Below are 11381 nucleotides of genomic sequence, written 5' to 3'. Positions count from 1 at the left end.
TCTCCAAGCTCTTGCCGGCCTCCCCAGCCGCGAGCTTAGACCCTTCTAGTTTTCCTGCTTCCAGAAGCAGCTGTCCAGATCTGGCGTCCGCATGCCCCCCACACGTGTATAAACGTCCCTATGGTGCAGGTGAAGGCCAACCCCCTCGCTCGCCCACAGCCCGGCCTGGTGCCCGGCCCACCTCTGCAGCCTCCGTCCTCCTGCCAGGCCTGCCCTCTGCACTGCGGCCACCTCCCCACAGTCTGCAGCCCCTGCCCCGGGCTCATCCTCCCTCCCTGCCCTTGCCATGCTGCTGCCTGGCCCTGGGGTGCCGCTCCCCCCTCTCCAGGGGATCTCTCCCATCCTTCAGGGCCCAAGTCTGATGCCCCTCCCTGACTTCCCCGGTGGGGGGCAGGACCGCGCTGTCACCTGTGGGGCTGGGAGAGTACACCAGCAGGGTCTCTGCAGGTGCCAGTGGCCCTGTGAGCGCTGGCTGTGGCGGGAAGCACAGCAGGCCTGAGGTGTGCGTCCTCTGATGTGCATGACGGTAAAGCAAGGGCCCCTTCTCCTCCTGGAAGCCCTGGTCGTCGTGACACGGATTGCTCAGACTCCTCTGCGGGGCCCTGGGCGGGAAGAGGGGAGACACGTGCAGGGAGCGCCTGCTGTGTTCCAGGCACAGTAGTTCACGCCCTCTAGACATCAACTCATTTCATTATCGCACTGAGGGGGATTATTGGTCCCATTTTACAGAAGAGCAAACAGAGGCTGAGGAGCCATTTGGTGTTCTCAGCAATCAGGGCTCACACAGGAGTTTGGATCTTGAGAACAAGGCTCGCTCCTGTGGTCAGGAGTGGGCTGGGCCGGGCCGTGTGTGCTCCTTCTCACCAAGACGCTCAGGTCCAGTGAGACAGACTCTCACCCCCGTGCGGCCCTGCCAGAGGCCGGAGGGGAGTGTGTTCTAGGGCCAGGCATGGCGGGCGCTGGGAGGCCAGCGGGGAGGGTCGTGTGCTTCTGCTCTGACTGGGAGGTTCAGAAACAGCATGGCGCTTGAGCAGGCCCTTGGGAGATAGGTGGGCTTTTGCCCAGCAGGGCCCGGAAGGAGGCGTTCCAGGTGGAGGGGACAGCTTGGATAAAGGCTTGCAGGCGCAGACAAGCAGGCAGACCATGCCCAGAAGTGAGGATGGCTCCGTGGGGTGGGGAGCCTGGGTTCCCTCTCAGCCCAGCCTGGCGTTGGGTTACGTGTTGGAGCCAGTCCCAGCATTCGGTTCTGATCCTTGGCCGGAGCCCGGCCAGGGGGAGAAATGAGAGCTGGGAAACCTGAGAACTCCACGTCTCCTTCGCTCTGGCTCTCGGCCAGCCAGGTACCAACCAGGGCCAGGTGGGGGTGACCCTGAGGTTCAGCACCGCCTGCCCAGGTGACCCTTGGGGTTTCATGGGACTTCCCAGCCTAGCAGTCTTCCCTTCCCGAGGCAGGGCATCCGCAGATGCTAGTGACTCTCAGAGTTCAACCTCCCGCCCAGAACACTCCTCTGCGTTGCACCTCCACCCCCGACCCTGTACACCCGGCCAGGGCGCACAGCCTTGCCCAGAGCCCACCGCGGCCCCTCCGGCCGTTCCAGCTCTCTGCTCACCCTCAGCCCCTGTTCAGTTAACAACACGTCCTGTGACTGAACCTCTTTTGTGTCTCACCTGGAGATCCTGTCCTCTGTCCCCCCAGGCCAGGCCTCTTCAGTCTCCCAGGCGCTGCAGGTCTCACTGCCTCCTGCCTCGCCCTCCGTTCTGTCCCCCTCCAGCCACCCACACTCTTCTGCACAGCCCCTCGGTCTCACTCTTCCTCTCTCTTCCTTCTTTCCTCCTTCTCTCTCTTTTTCCCTGCCTCCCTCCCTCCCTTCCTTCTTTCCTTCCATTTATTTCTACAGACACAATATTCATCACTATTGCAAAACAATTTTTTCTCTGTAAGAATAATCCGTGGACAGAGCGGCCCAGTCCCCTGTTGCGGTGGGAGGCGCTAGGCAGGTGTCCATGAGATAGGGACCCTGGAGCAGCGGCAGCAGCGCAGGGTCAAAGGATGGGACAGAACTTTCTAAGACACAGGTATGACCCCTCCTCTCCCGGTAATTCCGTGGAGTCTTGGGACGACGGCCTGAGTGGCGTCCAGGCTCACCCCAGCCTCGTCTGGGCTCAGCCAGCCTCCAGCCTCATTTCTCACTTCTTTGCCTTTTGCACCCTAAATTCCAAGCACGCTGAAGGGCTTCTAGCCAGGCACACGCTCACCCCTGGCTTGTTCTCCGGGCACCCGCCCCTCACTGCTCGCGAGCCTCGTCGGGCCCATCTCTCTGCCCAGGCCAGGCCTCACCTCTTTGGCGAGGGCTCCCTGACTCTTTCCCCAAGCCCATGTGGCTGGGAGTCCTCAGTGGGCCCACGGCACACACGTCCCTCGTCCCCCTGGCGTGCCACCCTCTGTACACTCCGTCCCTTCCTGTGCGGCCCTGCCCTGGCACAGTAGAGGCACTTGGAGGACGGTGTCAGGTGAATGAGTGGACAGATACTCGCGTGGGTCTGTAAGGGCAAAGCATGCCAGACAGGATTCTGAAGTCCTCGGTTCAGGTCAGCTGGGCACTGGAGGCTGTGGCCGTACAAGCAACTGTCCCCTCTGGGCCTCAACGTCTCCACCTCTACAATGGGAATAACCCTAACCCAGCTGTGCTCACGTCGCAGGGCTCTTGTGGGGGTCTGCTGAGATCACTGAGATCACCCTGGCACCTGACCGCGAGCCCTGGGGTGGGCAGCTGGGCAGTGCCGAGGCCTGAGCCGGCAGAGCGGGACGGAGAGCCGCTGCTGCTCCCGCTGGGAGGGCTGTGGCTCGGCTCCTGACGCCGGCACAGGCGGACAAGGCGTGCGGGACAGGGGAGGCAGGGAGGCCGCCTGGAGCCGCAGCCCTCGAGTTGAGCTGTGGAGGGTGCAGAGGACGTGGACCCGCTGGAGGGGGGGGGACTCCAGGTGGGAGCGTGGCTGGAGTCGGCCTGGAGGCAGGCCTCAAGCCTTGACCGGAAGGACATCTGGGCTCCTACTGTAGAGGCCCAGCCTGTCCTGTTTTCTGCTGCCAAAGCCCTGAGGGCCCCCTCTCCTGGGCCGGGTCCCCTCCCACTGGTCAGGACCCTGACCTGAGTGGGACCTTGGCCTGAACACCTGTCCCTGTGTCCCTGCGGCCTGTCAGGCGCCGAGCAGCGATGGGGTCGTTTGCCGTCGGAGGAGCACGAGGGAGGAGTCCTGCAGACGTGTGGCTGGAGCTCCCTGGGCAGCTGAGCGTGGAGGGGCGGGCGGGTCCTCGCGGGGCGGCCCCGGCGTGGGGGCAGCTGCAGACCCTGGGCAGGTGCCTCTGGGCCTTGCACTAAGCGGGGACAGAACTGCTGTCCGCTGTGGCACATGGGCTTCCTGTCCCTGATCCCGCCGGCTCCTCACACGGGCCCCGAATCCCATTTCATAGATGCGGAAACTGAGGCTCAGAAAGGAGGATGACGTGCCTGCGGGTCTGAAGCAAGACTGGGTTTGAATCTGACCCCAGACCTTTTCCCTGCCTCCGTGCCAGGCCGCCGGGGCCCTGAGAAGCTTTCAGGGAACCTGCCATGTTCGTCCCCTGTGAGCTGCCTCCGGGGGCCAAGTCCCAGGGAAACGGGTCCGCGAGAGGAAAAGCAACACGTCAGTGGGCGAGCGGGTCCACGGCAGCTTCCTCAGCGATGCTGGCGCCGAGAAACAGCCCCACTCATGGTGAGGAGGAGGGGAAAGGCCAGGCCAAGCGAGGCGATCCCTCAGGGAGGCAGCCTGCGGGCACCGAGAGGGTGACACAGCTGCCTTGCGAGGTGCATGCAAAACGCCACTCACTCCGCAGTGCCAGGTGCGGGGCCGCACAGCAGGTGTGGGACGTGGAGCGGGCGGTGCACGGCGGTCGCGGGGGGACTCCCGCTCTTGTCACGGGCAGGGTCAGGACGCTCACGGGCCTGAGTTCCGCTCCCAGCCCTCCTGGGCTGCATGCACAGCTTAGGGCAAGCTGTTAAACTTCGCTGAGTCTCAGTTTCCCCATCTGTGGAATGGGGAGATAAGGCCTGCCCCACAGGCTAGTCATGAGGGTTAAATAAAACTGGACACTCAGAGCCCCAGGTGCCACGTGCGTGGATCATACAGTGGCTGTGATGTTCTCGGCCCGGACTGCACATTGGAACTTGAGTGGCTTTTTAAAAAAATGGTTTAAATTTTTAATTTTTTGAGAGACAGAGTCTTGCCCTGTTGCCCAGGCTACACTGCAGTGGCCTGGTCATAGCTCACTATAACCTTGAACTCCTGGGCTCAAGCAGTCCTCCTGCCTCAGCCTCCCAAGTAGCTGGGACTACAAGTGTGTGCCACCAGGCCTTGCGAAGTTTTACATTTTTTGTAGAGACAGGGTCTCACTGTGTTGCCCCGGCTGGTCTCAAACACCTAGGTTCAAGGGATCCTCCCGCCTTAGCCTCCCGAAGTGCTGGGATTACAGGCATGAGCCACTGCGCCTGGCCCTGAGTGGCTTTGAAAGCCCCTGATGCTCGGGTCCATCCTCAGGGATTCCCGTTTCATGGGTCGGGGGTCTGCGGGGGGCGGGGGGGGGCAGGGGTATTTTCAACAGCGCCCAGTGATTCTGCTCTGGAGCAGACATCTCACACTTCAGCGTGTGTCAGCGTCACTGGGAGGGCTTTTTAAAACGCACATTCCTGGGCCCCACCCCTGGCGTTCCTGTAACAATTCAGTGGATCCGGAGTAGAGCCTGAGAATCTGCATTGCCACCCAGTGCCCAGTGAGGCCGGCGCTGCCGGCCGGGAGCCACACCTTACGCACCGCTGATGCAGAGCTGCAGGTAGCCGTGAGGCGGGAGCCGGGCCACAGGGGAAGCTTTTGCGTCCTCTGCGAGTAGAACCCTCGGGGCAGGACCTGGGGACTTCCTTTCCAACCCAGGAGATGGGAGAGAGGAGAGGGAGGGGGGCAAGGACCCCTCCGCATCCCCAGCTCTGTTGGCAGCCCCCTCTAAGCCAGTTGGGGGGCCCGACGCTTCTACGGGTTCCTCAGACCGTGGCAACGGCGCTGGGCAGGAGGGAGGTCTGCGCCGGTGAGGCTCCGCGGGCTGCCTTGGCCGCCTGCGCCAGGTTTCCGGGGTCTGCTGAGGGGTCGGCCCACGTGGCCCCCAGCCTGTCTGAGTCCTGGGCGGGGGTTTTCCCTCCACGCTGGGTGGGGAGCAGAGGGCCGCCTCCCCAGCCCAGGCCTTTCCTGGCTCCTGCAGAGGAGCCACTGTCAACAGCAAAGTCTGCCGCCAGGAGAAGCCCCTGCGTTTCCAAGAAGGGCAAGGCAGCCTGGGGTCCTTCGTCTAAGTCCCACAGAGCAGCCGGTGACTTGGGGCACAGATTTGTCAGGCCAAATGGGGCCCGGAAACTCCCACCAGCTCTCCCCACTTCGGCTCTCCCACGGTGCCCACCGGAGAGCCTAGGGGCCGTGAGCAGCCTGTGGGCGTCCTCTCCCTGGCCCTCCTCAGCTCGCAGTCCGGCTGTGCTGGTGGCCGGCAGCTTCAGGTCTCGCCCAGGGCAGGCCTGGCTGTGGCCATCGCCCTCGTCAGCGGCAGCTCTGGTCAGCGTTCCACCCCACGGCCCCACGGCCCCACAGGCTCTGGTCAGCGTTCGGCCCCACGGCCCCGCGGGCTCCGGTCAGCGTTCAGCCCCACGGCCCCGCGGGCTCCGGTCAGCGTTCCGCCCCACGGCCCCACGGGCTCTGGTCAGCGTTCCGCCCCACGGCCCCATGGGCTCCGGTCGGCGTTCGGCCCCACGGCCCCACGGCCCCACGGGCTCTGGTCAGCGTTTGGCCCCACGGCCCCGCAGGCTCTGGTCAGCGTTTGGCCCCACGGCCCCGCAGGCTCTGGTCAGCGTTCGGCCCCATGGCCCCGCGGGCTCTGGTCGGCGTTTGGCCCCGCGGGCTCTGGGCTCTGGGCTCCACAGAGCCTACGAGGCTTCTTCCTGTGCCGGGCTGGTGGGCAGAGGTGGGGCAGCTGAACAGCGGGGAGAAGCACAGAAGCCCCTCACAGCTGAGCGTGCTGCTGAGCCCTGGGTCCTCTCCACCCCTGTGCTTCTCGCCGAGGCCTGGCGCAGCAGCCGTCGTCACGGCCTCCGGGCTTGGCACCTCGGCAGGCCAAGCCGCAGCAGACAGGACCCCTGAGAGGAAAAGTCGGGAAGGAGCCCAGTGCCGCCCCTCCCCGAGGAATGCCCACCTGCGGCCCCCTGGCAGCCTCCAGCCTCACCTCTGTCCCCACGCCACTGCCCCTCCCTGCCCACCCTCCTTTCCCCCAGCACCAGGGGCCTGGTCTGTGGCTCAGACACCAGGTAACGCCCCTGCTTCCCTGGTCTCTGTGTGTGGGACTCGCAGCCGCTGAGCACGGGGCTGCAGCCCGCGGCCTCCTGGGACACACACCACACGGCCCCACGACCACCGTTCTCAGGGCTGCAGTGTGGACGCTGCCTCCTGCAGCTGCCTGGCGGGGCCCTGTGGGTCCTCACTCTGGAGTTGTCTCCCAGCCGCTCCCTGCCGTCCCACAGGGGTGTCCCTGCTCCCCGCCATCCCACGGGGGCGTCCCTGCTCCCCGCCATCCCACGGGGGCGTCCCTGCTCCCCGCCATCCCACGGGGTGCCCCTGCTCCCCGCCATCCCACGGGGTGCCCCTGCTCCCCGCCATCCCACGGGGTGCCCCTGCTCCCCGCCATCCCACGGGGTGCCCCTGCTCCCCGCCATCCCACGGGGTGCCCCTGCTCCCCGCCATCCCACGGGGTGCCCCTGCTCCCCGCCATCCCACGGGGTGCCCCTGCTCCCCGCCATCCCACGGGGTGCCCCTGCTCCCCGCCATCCCACGGGGTGCCCCTGCTCCCCGCCATCCCACGGGGGGCGCCCCTGCTCCCCGCCGTCCCACAGGGTGCCCCTGCTCCCCGCCGTCCCACGGGGGCGCCCCTGCTCCCCGCCGTCCCACGGGGGTGCCCCCTGCTCCCCGCCGTCCCACGGGGGTGCCCCTGCTCCCCGCCATCCCACAGGGTGCCCCTGCTCCCCGCCATCCCACAGGGGTGCCCCCTGCTCCCCGCCATCCCACAGGGTGCCCCTGCTCCCCGCCATCCCACAGGGGTGCCCCCTGCTCCCCGCCATCCCACAGGGTGCCGCTGCTCCCCGCCATCCCACAGGGGTGCCCCTGCTCCCCACCATCCCACAGGGTACCCCTGCTCCCCGCCATCCCACAGGGGTGCCCCTGCTCCCCGCCATCCCACAGGGTGCCCCTGCTCCCCGCCATCCCACAGGGGTGCCCCTGCTCCCCGCCATCCCACAGGGGTGCCCCTGCTCCCCACCATCCCACAGGGTACCCCTGCTCCCCGCCATCCCACAGGGGTGCCCCTGCTCCCCGCCATCCCACAGGGTGCCCCTGCTCCCCGCCATCCCACAGGGGTGCCCCTGCTCCCCGCCATCCCACAGGGGTGCCCCTGCTCCCCACCATCCCACAGGGTACCCCTGCTCCCCGCCATCCCACAGGGGTGCCCCTGGCCCTCCAGCCAGCCCTGTCGGCCTGTGAGCTCTCCGCCTCCCTCCCAAGCGTGCGCCCAGTGCGCACCTCTGCCCAGGCCAGTGTGCACGGACACAGCCTCCAGGCTGCATTTTCTGGGCCCACTGGTGTCGCCCACCCCCAGGCAGCGGGGTGGGGAGGGGCAGCAGGGCCTCTCCCGCCCCCGTGCAGGGCTACACCCTCGGGGGCCCGTGGCATCGACCTGCACAGCCAGCTGTGTGTGCTTTCCCCCCACAGGACTGCACCTTCTTCAACAAGAAGGACATCCTCAAGTAAGTGTGGCTTCCCGTTCCCTGCCGGGCTGGGCCCCCGCGAGGGCTGCTGTGCTGGCAGAGCCGGGGAAGATCCTCGGCCTCGTCAGGGGCCACGTTGGGGCCGCGGCGCCCCCCCTGGGCTGCTGTGCAGACTTGAGAGCCCCCCCCCCCGCCCTCCGGGGCCCGGACCCTTCTGCCAGGGACGGAGCATCCCTCACTGCATGGGGGACTCTGGGGTGGGCGGTTTCGGGCACCTGTTTAGGTCCTCGCTGTGACCTGGTGATGAGAGAATCCTTTTAACCCCATTTTAAAGCCCCGTGTGGCTCAGCAACGTGGCCGAAGTCACACACCCAAGGGTCGAAGCCGCTGGCTGCAGGTCCCTTGCTGTCTCACTGCGTCCTGCGGCTGCCACAGCAGAGTCCCCGCCTGTTACACTGGGGGCCCCCGAAGGGCCGTCTGGCTCCAGCTTTGCTGTCCTTCCACTCCTGGACGCCTGCAAGTCAGGGCACGCCCACCCCCCGCCCTGTTCCCTGGGGTCTCCTTCCTTCCCAGGACAGCCCCTCTCCTGGGGGTCTGGGGGTGGACGTGGATGAGGAAGACAAAGGGCTCTGGTGGTCTCGGATCCCCAGGGCCAGACGGGAGCAGGAAGCACAGGATGCTGGGAAACCTGCCCCTTGGCCGTGCCGGCCCCTCTGCCTGTCCTGTCCCTGGGTTAGCGCTCACTGGGGACCCAGGGGACTGGACCTCGTCCCTGGGTTAGCGCTCACTGGGGACCCAGGGGACTGCACCTCGGGCTTCTTCTGCCACGTGGTCCTGTGGGGAGGGGCAGAGGACAGAGTGTCTCTGGGGTCTGGTCCCCGTGGTGCAGCACCTTCTGTGTCTGGTGCCACATCTGCAGCGTGGGAATGACAGTGCTCACTGTGACTGGGAGGGCGGGGGACAGTCTTGGTAAACACAACACGGCTGCTTAGACCCTCGGGGAGGGTGTGAGACAAGGCGGGGTGCGGGACCGCGGGTCCCTGGAGGGACCAAGCGTAGCCACAGTAGCACGATTCCAGTTTCAGCCCCTTCGCTTTTCTGCAGCCTTCTCCCCGGGCTCCAGGGGAGGTGGCGAGACCGACCGCCCCTGCCAGGTGAGCCCTCCGCACCGTCCAGGCCTCAGGGCCAGGCCGCACACCTGAGGCCGCAGCAGAGCCAGGCTGGCGGGATCCAGGCCCCGCGGGTCTGCCGCCCTCCCGACCGTCCCTCCGTGCTGCGCCCCACCCCGCATGGCGCACGGTGAGGAGGAAACCTGAGCAGGAGGTTTGCCCTGCAGCTCGGGGCCCAGCTCTCTGGCAGCCTCGGGAAGTGAAACTGAGTCTCGATAACCCCCTGTCGTTCCCCCTCCTTCCCTCCGCCCTGCCCGCCCAGGCAGGTCCAGCTGCTCCCAGACGCTGCCCTCGCTGCTCACTGAGCCCAGCGGCAGCCGCACCCTGGGGACCCACCCGTCAGCCACCCGCTTTCTGTGGGTCCCTTCGCCCCGTTAGGGCGTCTCCTAGGTAAATGCGGGGGGAGTCCTTGTCCCCTCAGCACAGAGAGGGGCTGACTCAGCCGGCAGCCAGCACCCCAAGGTGTTTGCCTATTTGTTACTTTATTGTTTATTTTCGTAACCTTTTAAAAACTGTGTGTAATCTACTTTAATTACTTTTAATTTTTTGTTAAACATATACATGACAAGTGTAGAAAAATTAGAAATGAATCCAGTTAAGAGAAGACAAAAAAAATTAACCTGTAATCCTGACCATCAAGAAATAACAACTGTTAATCTGTTGGTGTATGTTGTGCCAGTATTTTTCTTTTGTATGTGTTTATCAAAAACAGATCGTGGTGTTTTGTAATATGCTTAAGATGGTTTTTTCTTAGGCATGTTGTAAAAATTAGATAGCAAAGCTATGGAAAACAGGCCAGGCGCGGTGGTTCACGCCTGTAATCCTAGCACTCTGGGAGGCTGAGGCAGGAGGATCGCTTGAGGTTAGGAGTTTGAGACCAGCCTGAGCAAGAGCGAGACCCCATCTCTACTAAAAATAGAAAGAAACTAGCCAGACAACTAAAAATAGAAAAAATTAGCCAGGCGTGGTGGTGCACACCTGTACTCGGGAGGCTGAGGCAGGAGGATTCCTTGAGCCCAGGAGTTTGAGGTTGCTGTCAGCTAGGCTGATGCCACGGCACTCTAGCCCGGGCAACAGAGTGAGACTCTGTCTCTAAAAAAAAAAGAAAGAAAGAAAGAAAGAAAAAAGCAAGCAAGCAAGCTGTGGAAAACAGTATGGTGGATCCTCAAAAAATTGGAAATAAAATCACCATATGACCCAGCAATTCTACTTCTGCGGATATGCCCAAAAGAATTGAAAAGCAGGGTCTTGAAAAGACATCTGTACGCCTGTGTTCCTGAAGAGATGCTTGTACACCTAGAGGAGTCGAATCCACAGAGACAGAAAGTAGCGTGGTGGTTGCGAGGGGCTGGGAAGAGGGAACACAGGGAACAGCTGTTTAACGAGTACAGAGTTTCTGTTGTGCCAGAGGAAGAGATGTCTGGAGATGGACGGTGGTGCTGGTTACACGGCACTGTGAATGTGCCTAATGCCACTGAGCTCTGCCCTTAAAAATGGTTAGGATGGTGAATCTTATGTCGTGTGCATTTTACCACAATTTTAAAAAACTTTCAATGGTTAAGATGATACATTTTATCACAACTTTTTTTTTTTTTTTTCCCCAGAGAGATGGAGTCTCGCTATATTGCCAGGCTGGTCTCGAACTCCTGAGCTCAAGCGATCCTCCCGCCTCGGCCTCCCAGAGTGCCGGGATTGCAGGCGTGAGCCGCCGCGCCCGGCCTTCCCCACTGATGTAAGTGCTGTTTATCATGGGCCCATTCTCGTCTGCGTGTGGGTCTGCCCCTTCCACCGGCCTTCCTTGTCAGTCTGGTGTCTGGTTTGTACTGTTGTACTTGTTACAGCTTCAAACGTCGAACATCTGAGAGGGCAAATGTTACCCGTTTCTCTTGTTTCAGGTTTTCCTCCCCACTCTTCTGCATTTATTCTTCCAAACAAAGTTTGGATCGGGCCAGCAAGTTCCCAGATAGATCCTTTGCAGATTTGGATTAGGATTATATCTATTTTCCAGAAAAACGGAGAGAGGGTTATCATCATTACAGTATTAAGCCTATCTAATCATAAATGTACAATTGTTATGTAGCTACCTAAAGGGTTTTATATCCTTTGGTAAAGTTTCATGGTTCTCTTTATACTTCAAAATGAGTACATTTTGCACTAATTTTATACTTAGTTGTTTTTGGTTTTTTGGTTCTTTTAAATTGTGGATTATATCTTTTAAATGATATTTTTTAATAGACTCATGCTGATATATATAGAAAAGTATCTGAGTGATTTCTAATTCAAATAGTTTTTTATGCTGATTATTTATGTTTTTCCAACAAATGATAACTTGCCTCCTTCTTTACTTTTTTTTTTGAGACAGGGTCTCACTGTCACCTGGGCTGACGTGCAG

This window comes from Eulemur rufifrons, chromosome 2 (assembly GCF_041146395.1).
Source record: "Eulemur rufifrons isolate Redbay chromosome 2, OSU_ERuf_1, whole genome shotgun sequence".
NCBI lineage: Eukaryota > Metazoa > Chordata > Mammalia > Primates > Lemuridae > Eulemur > Eulemur rufifrons.
Note: the sequence above shows the minus strand (reverse complement) of the source record.